Consider the following 11729-nt stretch of genomic DNA (forward strand, 5'->3'; position numbering starts at 1 on the left):
TTGATGATTGTCAGGCAATATATTGCAGATACACAATAGTGTTAAGCTCTTACTTCAAGCAGCTGTGCTCTAAGCACATTATTCTCCACAGTTCTTCATTTGTGGTTTTGGCTATTCAACTGACTTTAAATATTCATCTCTTGTTTCAAATTTAAAGTGCACTGTGATTCATTTCTGCATCTTTTTCAAGTGTCAGGCTTTTCCAGTTGAGAAAGATGGTTAACCATCCATCACATCTTGAACGATCTCTGGTGAATGTGCACATTTGTTTTTCTCTATCATGAATAACATTGGAAATGGCAATTAATTTCTGTAAGGGCTTTTTAATGCTTTATTTTATACCATCTTCCTTCTTTCATCTGCTAAATCTAAAAATCTATCCACTTGCCTTCCATTGCTTGTCCACCCATTGAAAATTGTGTGAGAAGTAAAAGAAGCCAATCCCAGGATCTTCTCCTGGCATGGCTGAACAGGACCAGCAGTTTTCTCTAGGTTGCTCTTTTGCACCCCCATGACTTGAACAAGACATGGGGCATCCAATTTTTTAAGGAGTAAAACAACAAAAAAAAAAATAGCAGGGGGAAGAAGAATAATGAAAAGGAAGACAAAAAGACTGCAGAGAGAGAAGCCAGGAGTAAAAGTAATAGAACAACACATGGCAAGGATAAAAACCAGCTACTGAAATGAGAATTAAGCCTTATTGGTTTTTTTGTTGTCCTGAGGACCACCTGGGGATTCTCAAGCTTTCCCTGTGCATATGGAGTACAACAATCATTGGAGTACACCCCTGAGTAAAGAAAAGAAGAATGTAGTTTCTGTGCCATGTGGTCCTTGTATCCTAAGGAAAGGAGACGGGAGGAAACTATTACCCCACCAAGACATAGTTTTGTCTAGAAAGGGAGCTATTCTTCTGTTCCCCACAGAAGTGCACAACACAAGTAAATAGTAAAGGGTGGCAACTGGAGGACCGGGAATGTACAGCGAAGCCAGCACTACAACAAATTGCTAGAGTGCTGGTAGTTCTGATCTAGTGCTTGGTTGTTAAAATAAAATAGTTGTCAACTCTGTCTTTTGCTAAGGCTATTCTTAGCACTTTGGGTTTTTTAACATTTATCACTTTTTTTTTTCAAAACATTCATCAAGCCCTGAAGGTCTTCTCTAATCGAACTCTTAGAGAAAGATTGCTAACAGAAATTATATTATTCATATAAGCTCCATTAACTCGCATGCTATTTAGAAGATTCTAAACTGTCATTTGTTATGCTTTCTACTTAATACCAAATGTTTTCAGAGACAAAATGTACCTTGGTGATGCACTACGATGTTTCAATATCTGCTCACAATTCTGCCTTCTCTCTCAGCTACAGTTTTCTAAACTCTGGATTTTGTGAGTCGTCAATACATTTTTCAGTGATGCATGTATATCTGTCATGCTGAAACTTCTCAAACACTTCACAAAAGCAGCAAAACATGTATAAATCGCCCTTTACATTTCCGTGACACATTCTGATAGTGTTTTCAAGGTGAGGTTAGTTTCCCTTGTGTTAACCACTAGATAAAAACTGAATTGACTTCTATTTGTTCTTGGCTCAGTACACTGATTTTTTTTTTTTTTTAGCCCAGTGATTTTTCAATACTACAGCAGTACAATCTGCCAAACTTAGAGAACAGCAAGCACTGTTCAAGGTCTGGGGCATTAATGAGTTCTGATATGAGACCACACAAATTTTTCTCAAGTGCTCTGCAGGATCTTTTATGGATTTCTACTTTTATACCTTAAGCAAGCACAGAGGTTTGGGGTTTAATAGCAACTCCTTCCTCTGCTTACTTTGGTTTAGATGTTTAGTTTCCCCTGTTGTAATTACTTGGACTGCACTTGTTGCTGATGTCTGTACCTAGTGAGCATCGGAATACATGGAAGAAATTTCTGATGATCAGCTTTCTGAAATAAATTTAAATTCATTGCATATTCTAGCATTCATAGTTTTGTAAAACCAATACCTTTAAATGTCTCCCCATCCTCTTTACAGTATAATTCATTTCTTTCTATGATGCCTCTTCTCATTACATCTATTTTTTTAGATACTTAACTTCAGTATATGGTGCTTTTCCTGTATTATGTTCTGTGGATTTTGCTGTGCCAAGTTTTTTCCTGTCTCTACACTTCATTTTGCTTTACTAGATTCATTCTTCCATTTTTTTCTGAATGACAGATATTCACTTCTAGAAGTGATAAGCTGCGAGAATCAGAACTGATAGCTATATTATGGCTGTATAGGACAGTATTTGATTTTTTTTCACATTCGTCTCTAGAATTTTCCTTCTTAGGTACTACATGATTGGTCTATTTTGAAGAAAATTATTGACAATTTCAAGATTCTAAGAAACACCGTATTTCAGACCAAGACAGACCAATAGTGAAATTGTTTGGATTCACTGCAGTCTTTTATCACAGCTAGAAAGTTATGACTATTCTTGTAGTCATGTGGTAGGCATACAGAACTGCATTAAACAGGAACACTAATATTGGTACACAATCTATTTGATTTTGCAGTGTCCTAGTATGTCTTTTATGGCTTTGCTGCATAAACACTCTTTTGAGATTACTCTGAAGCTATATATCTCATATGCCAAAGGAGGTGTATTCTGTAAACAAATTGATCAATCTTCTTCCTACTGAGTCCTCTCCTCTGATTTCTAAGCAGGGTATCTCTCAGATTTTTGCTACTCTAAAGTTGAAACTATTCCTTAAAACCAGCCAGTTTCCACCTTTCCTGGTTTGAATTTTCCAGGGTTTTGCAGTATCTCTTCAGTACATTTGCTTGGCAACCCCTTTTGAGGGAAAAAGCGATCAGAATGCAGATTCCCTCTGAGAAAGAGTTTATTCTTATTGGGAGTATCCACTGGATTTGAACCATGCTGTAGGAATATAAATGCCTAGATTCAACTATTCAACTTTTCTTTCAGAGTGCTTTTTACCTAAGCAGAAAACGCAGTTCTGCATGGGTACTTCTTGTCTATTTTATTTCACAATTCTTAGGACATAAATTTTCAAGCCCTGAGATTCCTCCAACGAGTTTTCAAAAGGCTCTATTTATTAGACAATTCAAATGATGCAACATGGAGAGGAAGCTGCCCAGCTGTGTGCCTGCATTTAGTGCTGTATAAACTATACTAGGCATGCTAATAGGAGAAAGCCCCTTAAATCCCTCCTCCCACTAATCCAGCAGGCACCGACATACAATGACACAGTCCCCTTTACCTTGAATTTCTTCAGCTCTTTAGCTGTTGGTTCTACACAGGATGTCCAATTACTCATTCCCTTAAGCAATGTAAATTGATTTTTCTAATAACTTCTAAAACTTTGTTTTAGCTTGATCAAAATACATTAGCACAGAAAGAGATCACTATGTCACACAGACCGCACAACAAATCCACTACAATGGACAGAAATTGTACAAGGCAAAAAACATACAGAAAGAAGCCCTGTAACTTAATATGCCATTTCATAACTAACTCATACATTCTTACTGAAAAGGTCATTAAATCCTGTGCTGCAAACTTCACAGGGTGATGGTACAGACAAAAAATAAATGGAAAATAGAAGACAAAGAGCAGACGGAGTGTTGGATACGTGTGCATGGGCAGCAATAAGAGCATATAAAATAGCTCTGAAGAGTCATCAGAATCAAATGTATGAAATTTGCAGCAGCTCTTCTGAACTGGGGCATCCTAAAGAGCACATCCGTGAAGGGCATCCCTTCTCCTCTGGGGTCTGTGTTTTTATATTGATTTAGAAGCATTAATTTCTGCAGGTATAGAAGGCTCTTTTTTCCCCCCACTGAATATAAAATTACAGTCATCGGGCTGCAATGACTTGTGCCATTTTACAATCTGGCAAGTAGATGAGGGCCTGAGTTACTGCTTACAAAACTTAGCTGTCAGCAGCTGCTGGGTCTGAGGGCTGTCCTCATTTCTTTCAGGCCACCCGGATCATTATGGCAACTACAGCTAGGAGGGAACTGCTGGTGCAAGGAGCTGGCCTAACAACATTTTGCCCTACACTTAGCACATACCCCTTGCTGACGCTTTCCAGATCACTCCATAAACTGCAGAAGAGGCAACAGAAAAGGTCTTCTGTAGCTTTATTTTTCTCAGTTTGGGCCACTAACATTTTCCTAATGGGGTTATAGACCCCTGTATAACAAATCTGAACCCAATTAAAATTGATTTGCTTTTCCTAGCTTCCTTCACAGACTCTGGTTTGAAAAACCCTTCTTCTGTATCAAGGCAGTTCTCCAGAAGGCTGTAGTGCTTTGGAGGTGACACCAAGCAGGTGTCACTCAGTACTCACCTTGACTAATCTGAAGCAGATATGTTTTTAAATATTAATATATTTTAAGCTAACCAAAAGGTATCTTAAGAAAATAGAAAGTAATCACAATATCAAACGTCTTCCTATATGTATAAAACATCATTATCAGTCCAGTTGGTTGTGAAAAAGCTTAACATGTTTAATAAGAAAGCATCATTTTCAGAGTGTGGTTCAACAAACAGTTTATACTGAGAGATGTCCCGGTGTAAGAGGCGTGATCTAGTTCAAGACACCATTACATGGCCAAATTTTAAGTGGCTACATCGAATTAGAGACAGCACCTTGACTTTGTACCACTGTTACCCATGAGCAAGCATGCACTGTGTCAAAACCACTGCTTCTGGACTCTGGGACGCCAGCACAGCAGCACTGTGTGGACATTTTGTGCAGCCCAGTCTTCTACATGGGGGACCAGGCAGTGCCTCCAAGGCTGCACTGCTGCACTTCACAGTTTGTGTCTCAGAGCTGCAAAAGGAAACCATGGTGTCAGCATTGCACCTGGGCAACCACGGTGCCAGAAGCAGGGGCAGTTCTATATGGCAGAAGTACAAGCAGCTGCAACAGCATGGATCCATCCCAGGTCAGGCTGCCAAAGATGGTATCAGCTGTGCTGAACTTCAACATTGCAGTAACAATACATGTTCCTTGTCGAGGAAATAAATATCAGCAGGTGACACAGGTGGATGACATCAAATTGAGGGGAGTGACTGATAACACTCGAGGGCAGGGCTATCATTCAGCAGGACTTTGACAGGCTGGAGAAATGGGCCAACACAAATGTCTTCAACTTCAACAAAGGCAAATGTAAAGTTCTGTGCCTTGGGTAGAACAACCCCGTAAAACAGATATGAGCTGACTGGGTAAAAAGTGGCTTTGCAGAAAAAGTCCTGGAGGTCCCAGTGAACAATGAGGATGGACACAAGTGAGCAATTGCTCTTGTAGTAATGAAATCTAATCGTGTATTGGGCTGCATTAGTAACAGCACAGCCAGCGGATCCAGGGAAGCGATCACTGCCCCCACCCCCATTTGGCACTTGTGAGACTGCCTGTGGAGTACGGTGCATGGCCTGGGGCACCGCGATACAAGAAAGATATCAACAAACTGCAACGAGCTCAACAGAGCTCAACAGAGCAAAAGAATAGGGAGCTGGAGCATGTCACAAACAAGGAGACACTGAGAGGACTGGGTTTGGTCAGCCCGAAGAAGAGAAGGCTACTGCATGATCTAACTGTGTCTTCAGCTACCCAGTGGGAGAGAACAGAGAAGATGGAGCCAGACTCTTTTTGGATGCACACAACAAAATGACAAGAGGCAATTGATCAAGTTGCAACATGGAAAATTCCAAGTAGATGTAAGAGGGGAAAAATTCTTCACTGTGAAGGTGGACGACCTGTTGTTGCAAAGCGGTTGCAGAATCTCCCATCCAGCACAATACTCAAAACTCAACTGGACAAGTTGCAAGCAAGCTGAAGGGAAGGTAACAGGTTTCCAGTTACAATGATGCACTAGATCCCAGCCCTATTCCTGCTTATGGTCATAAAGGGCCTCTGGCAGATGGCTGTTGCTCCAGGAAGCAGATGCCTAGTGATTGTTGGAACACAAAGCTGGTACCGTGATGAAGAAAGCATGGAACAAAATAGTTAGGACTGGACACATGGAATAGCCATACGCAGATCCTGAGGAGAAGGCAGACGCTTCACAGACTTTGGCACACTGATACTAGTTCCTGGAACCTGCCCTGCTTTGTCCTTACATGTCTCTGTAACAAATTGACAGGAAATTTGCTCTGTAACTGCCAGTCATCACAGCCCTGTGATAGTCCATCCACTTCAAACCAGCACTTTGCTGTGCTGACTCATACCTCAATGTCTCTTCTTGTTTCCCTTCTTAGACAGCTTCTGATAAGTCATCTTCTTGGTTGGAGTACAGAAGGATGTCTTTGCAAGACTGGCTTCAGAAGTGCATATAGGTTTCACTGAGAAAACAACGGCGGTCATTGTTTCCACCATAGCAGGACAGTTGGTTAACCCTTTTTTTAGGGGTCTTTAATGCCATCACCAGTGCAGGTCATAGCATTTTTAGTAGACACACTTGTTCTCCCTGCCAAACAGGGAGTGGGAGGAGGCTGTGCAAGAGCATGAGCTGTCATATTGACTGGCACCTTTGGTTCAGGGTTGCCCTGGTTGGAAGAAAGTGTGGAGAATGTACTAGATGGCTGATGTAGTCAGAAGCAGCTGTCCCAAAATGGGAGTGGGTGTGCAGAAGCAAAGCAGTGAGTTGAGGCATGACCACAGACTCTCATTACTAAACTACCTGCTTTCTGATAAAAACACCCTTAGCAATGCACTCAGCTATCGAAAATGGTGCTTCAAGAGTTTGTCACACCACAGACTTTCCCCATAGCTCCAGAACTCTCAGCTAGATCTGCTTTTGCCTTCATGGACAAAGTGAAGAACACAACACAACGTCCACACAACTCATTGTGAGCCTGGCACTGTGAAAGTGCTTAGCAATGCCACAAATTTGCAAGAGATATTATGGAGATAATAGAAGTCCTGTTCCAAGAGAAGATAGCCCAAGGAGAGGTCTGTGCAGCAACCTGAGGCACAACCAGCCCTGAGGCAAAGAGCAGTAGCTAAAGGTCTGACTGCAGCAAGCACCACCACTTACACAAATGGTCACATCTCAGCTACCTGACCACAGGGATCAAGGAATGGAAGAAGCTGAGAAGTGACTGGAAAAAAGGTCTAAACTAGCTAAATGTGAGTGGTCCCACAAAATGCAAACAGAAAGTATTCCAGCTTAAAGTTAACCATCAACATCTTTTGAATAAAATTTGAACTTGTGCAGCAAGTTTAGACCAGCCTAGCAACACTGGTTTACATCCTGCTCTGGGAGTTTTAAAGCCTATCATCTGATCACAGCCCTGCCAGTTCATCTCATTACATTACCTCTAAAGTAATTAAGTTATTATGAGACTTTAGTTCTTATTTTTCACTTGTCAAGATAAAATTTGAATCTGTTGCATCCACTGAGAAACGCACCTTTATATTCAAATGCTTAAACAAGTAGGCCAATTAGATTTCTACGTATAGATTGTGGTTTGGTTTTTAGCCATGCTTGTCTGAAAAAGCTAAGCTGGGGTCCTTTTCTCCGAAGAAATTCCTCAAAAGAGAACATCAGTTGTTCCAATCACCTGTTTAAATTTGGCGTTAATTTGTCACCTAACAATCTAGTAAATTAGTTTCCTGTCTAATGTCACTGTGATGCAAACTTACAACCACGTTACTGCTGAGTCAGTATCAAGCCATATGGTCAGCATGCGTCCTGCTGCCTTTTACTCTCAAAGTAATCGGTTTTCATTTCTCTCGTTCCTTTTTTAGGTAGGTAAGGAGCAGGTGCTGGAGTCCCCTCACCCCAAGGACTGCTGACTCCAGGGCTTCTCAGGTTCCCGTAAAAAGAAACTGGCTGCGTGAACGAGATGCAAAAATACAGACACCCGAGCTGCTGCTTTGCTCCTCACTGCCTGGAGTCCGGCAGTTTTTCCTTGCACTGCGGTTTTCACGGACCCACGCACGCAGGCTCCAACATGGCTCTGCTGCGGGGCGGGGGGGAACGCAAGAGCTACGGGTGGGTGCCGCAGTACCTCTGCCTCCCAACGCCAGCACGCAAGGTCTGGAAGAATGCAAACAAACACGAGCCACGTGGAAGCCCTTTCCTCCCTCCGCTCTCTCCCCACCGCCCCCCCGTACCGGCCGCGGTGCAGAGCGCCGGCCGCGGGCGGGGCAGCCCCTTCCCTTCGCCGGGCCTGCAGCGCACAACGCACCGCGTCCGGCTTCTGCACACCGGGCACCGGGCTCGCCCCGGCGCTCCTTCCCAGCCGCGGCCTTCCCGCGGCCAGCAGAAGGGAGGGAAGGAGCGGGTGGGGAGGCGGCAGCGTGCCCCCAGCGCTTTCCCGGAGCCTTTGGCTGCGCAAGGCTGACGCCGGCCGGTGCCCGTCGCGGACCCCACTCCCCGCGGAGCGGCGGCGCCGGGGGCGGGGAACCCCGCAGCTCCTCGTTAGTATAGTGGTGAGTATCCCCGCCTGTCACGCGGGAGACCGGGGTTCGATTCCCCGACGGGGAGAGGCGCGAGTTCGCGCGCTTTTTGTTTCCCCGCCTTTCTCAGCGCGAGCTGGTCCAGACCGGGCGTTGGCCGCCTCGGCTGCAAAAAGGGCCGTCCCGGGGCGCCGCGCCCTTCCGCTTGTGTATCGATGCGGCCGGGGAATAGGGGAAAAAAATTATTGGCCTCCCCGTCGGGGAATCGAACCCCGGTCTCCCGCGTGACAGGCGGGGATACTTACCACTATACTAACGAGGAATTGCCTGTTTGTTGTGTTCCACAAGGTTGCCTTTATGCGTAAACTGCCGACATTTCCCTCACGCACAACCCCCTTCAGCCGTCAGCGGGCAATGGTAATAGCGGGGTTTCGGCAGAGCGGCGGGCGGGGCGACCTCCGGGCCGCGGGAGTCGGGACTCACGAGCCTGCGCACGGCGGCGGTGCCCCGGGAGGCGAGCTCGGCACCACCAGAGGGGCGGGAGGCCCTTGTTGCCAGGGGCCGGTAGTGGGAGCGTGGGTGGGGAGACGTAAAGGGCTTGCGCGGGAAAAGCGGGAAACGCAGCAGTGGCGGCGGCGAGGGGCCGCCGTGGGGGGCCGCGGTTTCACTCGGTGCGGTTGCCATAGCGGGACAGAAGGGTCGTCGGTCGCGCCGACCCCTGAGCCCTCCACACCCCACCCCCAGCCCTGGCTGTCCCGGGTGGGGCGCGGCGCGGCTGGCGGCGCAGAGTGGGCGAGTTCTAATACTCGGCTGGCGGGTGCTCAGCAGGACCTCGTGGCGCAACGGTAGCGCGTCTGACTCCAGATCAGAAGGCTGCGTGTTCGAATCACGTCGGGGTCACTTGTGCTTTTTCCTTTGTTTCCTTCAGTGGCCGTTCACAGGCTTCATTGCGGAGGAAACGGAGAGACGAGATTTTTTTTTTTCGTTTCTTTGTTTGTTTTCCTAAAGCTGATGGGCTCCTCTTTTTGCTTGAGCCTGAGAGGGAAAGGAGAAGTGTAAAACGGGCCAGTGGCACCGACTGGGCAGCCTGAGAAGCACAAGAAACAGGCATTTGGAGAGCATCTGGCTTTCAGCTTTCGACGGCGGCGGCTTGGGGGAAGTGCTGGGGCGAAAGAGTGCAACGAGGGAAAAGGAAACGAGGACACTCCTTTCCCTTCCCGCCACTGGGGCCGCCGCTGCCTGCGGCGCTCGCCGGGGAGGCGGCGGGCGGGAGGGGCCCGGGGCGCGGCGCGCCGCCAGGAGCGCGGTGCTGGAGCGGGCGACCAGCGTGCGCGGAGCTACATGGGAGTCGTGGTGTAAGATTACCGCTTTATCAATGCAGTAATAAAGATCCCGTTGGAGAAAAGACACGTGTCTTTGTTTATGGTGTTTGTGTATACAGGACTTTCTCCTATCACGCTATAACACGAAAGGCAAGAACGTGTCAAAGATCGACTTTTACGAAGACAACCCACTGTGCGGAAATAATGAGGAAAAAGTCAGAAAGATGTACAGGAAGAGTAGCTTTAAATTTTAAATGGGACAGAGGCCAAAAGAATGGCAGGGAGACCCTGTTTTCAGTACAGAAGTTCACAAGAAAAGCAGCGAAAGGCAGGAGAATCAAGTGGTCCAGACAAGCTGAGAGCTCGGACAGATGCTGCCTTAACAACCTTGAAAGCGAACAAAACCCTCACGGGAGGGGAGAGGGGTTCCGGGGAGGGCACTTCAGATACCAATGGGTTTAGGCTGTGGAACAGAAAAGTGTTCTCAAGAGTAGCCACTTCCCCACGCGCTGAGGTGCCAGAGGCAGAAAGTCACAGAACATTTTTCAGGCCTGAATTTGAGGGACAGAGAGAAACAAGCCAGAGATGAGATTCTAAGTTTGCAAGAACTGATTATTAGAGTTGTAAACCATGGCAGAAAATTAAGAGGATACAGAAGTCTTAGAAACCAGAGTCATCAAATTATTATTTTTTTTTAAGATAAATACTTTTAGTTTTATGGGATAATGTTTGTTCCATATATCCTTAAATTCCTTCAAATACAGAAACTCTGCATCATCCATAAATGCTCTGTTCCAGTGCTTTGCTGTCCTTACTGTTATGAAGCGACTATGTGTAGTTTATCCCTGGTGTCTCTTTTGCCGTAACTTAAATCCGTTACTCATGCTGTTGCACTGGAGAACAGTGTATTCCCTTCTTTTTTATAGTTACTTCTTAACATATTTGAAATTGATTATGCCTCTCCATAGCTGTTCTAGAGTAACAGACCGTGTTTGCTGGGCCTCTGATTATTTGCATCGCTTGCCTCTGGAGTCTTTCCAAATGAGCTGCATTTTTAAGTGCCCGGAACTGATCACAGTGTTTCAGCTGACTGAGATGTTGCCAAGTCTGAGTAGAAGAGGACGACAGCGTCACGTGCTGTGCTGACTGGACTTCCATTTATGTGGTTAGTCCTTTTTCTTGGATGCATGATCTGTAAGGTGCTGGCGTTTTTTATTGGATGCATAATCTGTTAGATGTTTTCCTGGTCCCACAATATACTTCATGTCTCTGCTTTACCATCCACCAGAGAGCTGGATGTGAGAAGCAGTGGCAATCTGCTTGTGTTCCTGTACTGCTGCCAAAGCAGGTGCACTGCTCTAAACGTTCCAGATTGTTGCTAGACAATACCCCTGGCTTGCAGTAAGGGGTTTGTCTAACGACAATACCGAAGATCTATTAATAGGAGTCACAGTTTTTAAGGTGTGGTTTCACACTATACGTAGCGTGAGTGCAGGCTGTCACAATACAGTCAGTCTCGATCTGCCCTGTCTATCCCCACCCGCATGTCTCCCCTCTCCCACTTGGATCACATCTTGCAATTGTGCAGCAGCAGCTGCTGGCTCAGCATGCCGATCTGGCAGCAGAGCTACTAGACCCAACACACGGAAAGCGTCAGGAGTGCATGGCCTGGGATAGGATAGAGAGCAGGATCACCTCTTTCAATGACAACCATAACTACCAATGATTCGTTTAATTTTTTTGTCAGTTGTTCTTCAGAGGGAGAGGCTACTGTCCTTAGATCAAAATAATCTAGTGATGTTTCAAAACTAAATGAAAGAATTAACTGTGCCTTAGCTAGATACTAACTCTCCCTCTTGATTTCATTTCAGTAAAATGAGGATAATAATTCTCTTTAATCTCGCAGATACTCTGTCGAGTTGACTGCATTAATTCTGAAGCACTCAAGTACACTGGTGGGTATTTGTTTCTCACCAGCATTTCTACAGTACATG

At 45.5% G+C, this 11729-nt stretch overlaps 3 non-coding genes across 3 annotated transcripts; 2 read left to right on the forward strand and 1 right to left on the reverse strand.

Moving 5' to 3' along the window:
* The first annotated feature begins 8429 nt into the window (after positions 1-8429).
* On the forward strand, positions 8430-8501 carry TRNAD-GUC (transfer RNA aspartic acid (anticodon GUC)). Its single transcript has one exon. It is a non-coding gene; the product is annotated as a tRNA-Asp (tRNA).
* Positions 8502-8663: 162 nt separating this feature from the next.
* TRNAD-GUC (transfer RNA aspartic acid (anticodon GUC)) lies at positions 8664-8735 on the reverse strand. The gene has a single exon. It is a non-coding gene; the product is annotated as a tRNA-Asp (tRNA).
* Positions 8736-9241: 506 nt separating this feature from the next.
* TRNAW-CCA (transfer RNA tryptophan (anticodon CCA)) lies at positions 9242-9313 on the forward strand. The gene has a single exon. It is a non-coding gene; the product is annotated as a tRNA-Trp (tRNA).
* The last annotated feature ends 2416 nt before the right edge of the window (positions 9314-11729 follow it).

Source organism: Tauraco erythrolophus, chromosome 4 (assembly GCF_009769465.1).
Source record: "Tauraco erythrolophus isolate bTauEry1 chromosome 4, bTauEry1.pri, whole genome shotgun sequence".
NCBI classification, from domain to species: Eukaryota; Metazoa; Chordata; class Aves; order Musophagiformes; family Musophagidae; genus Tauraco; species Tauraco erythrolophus.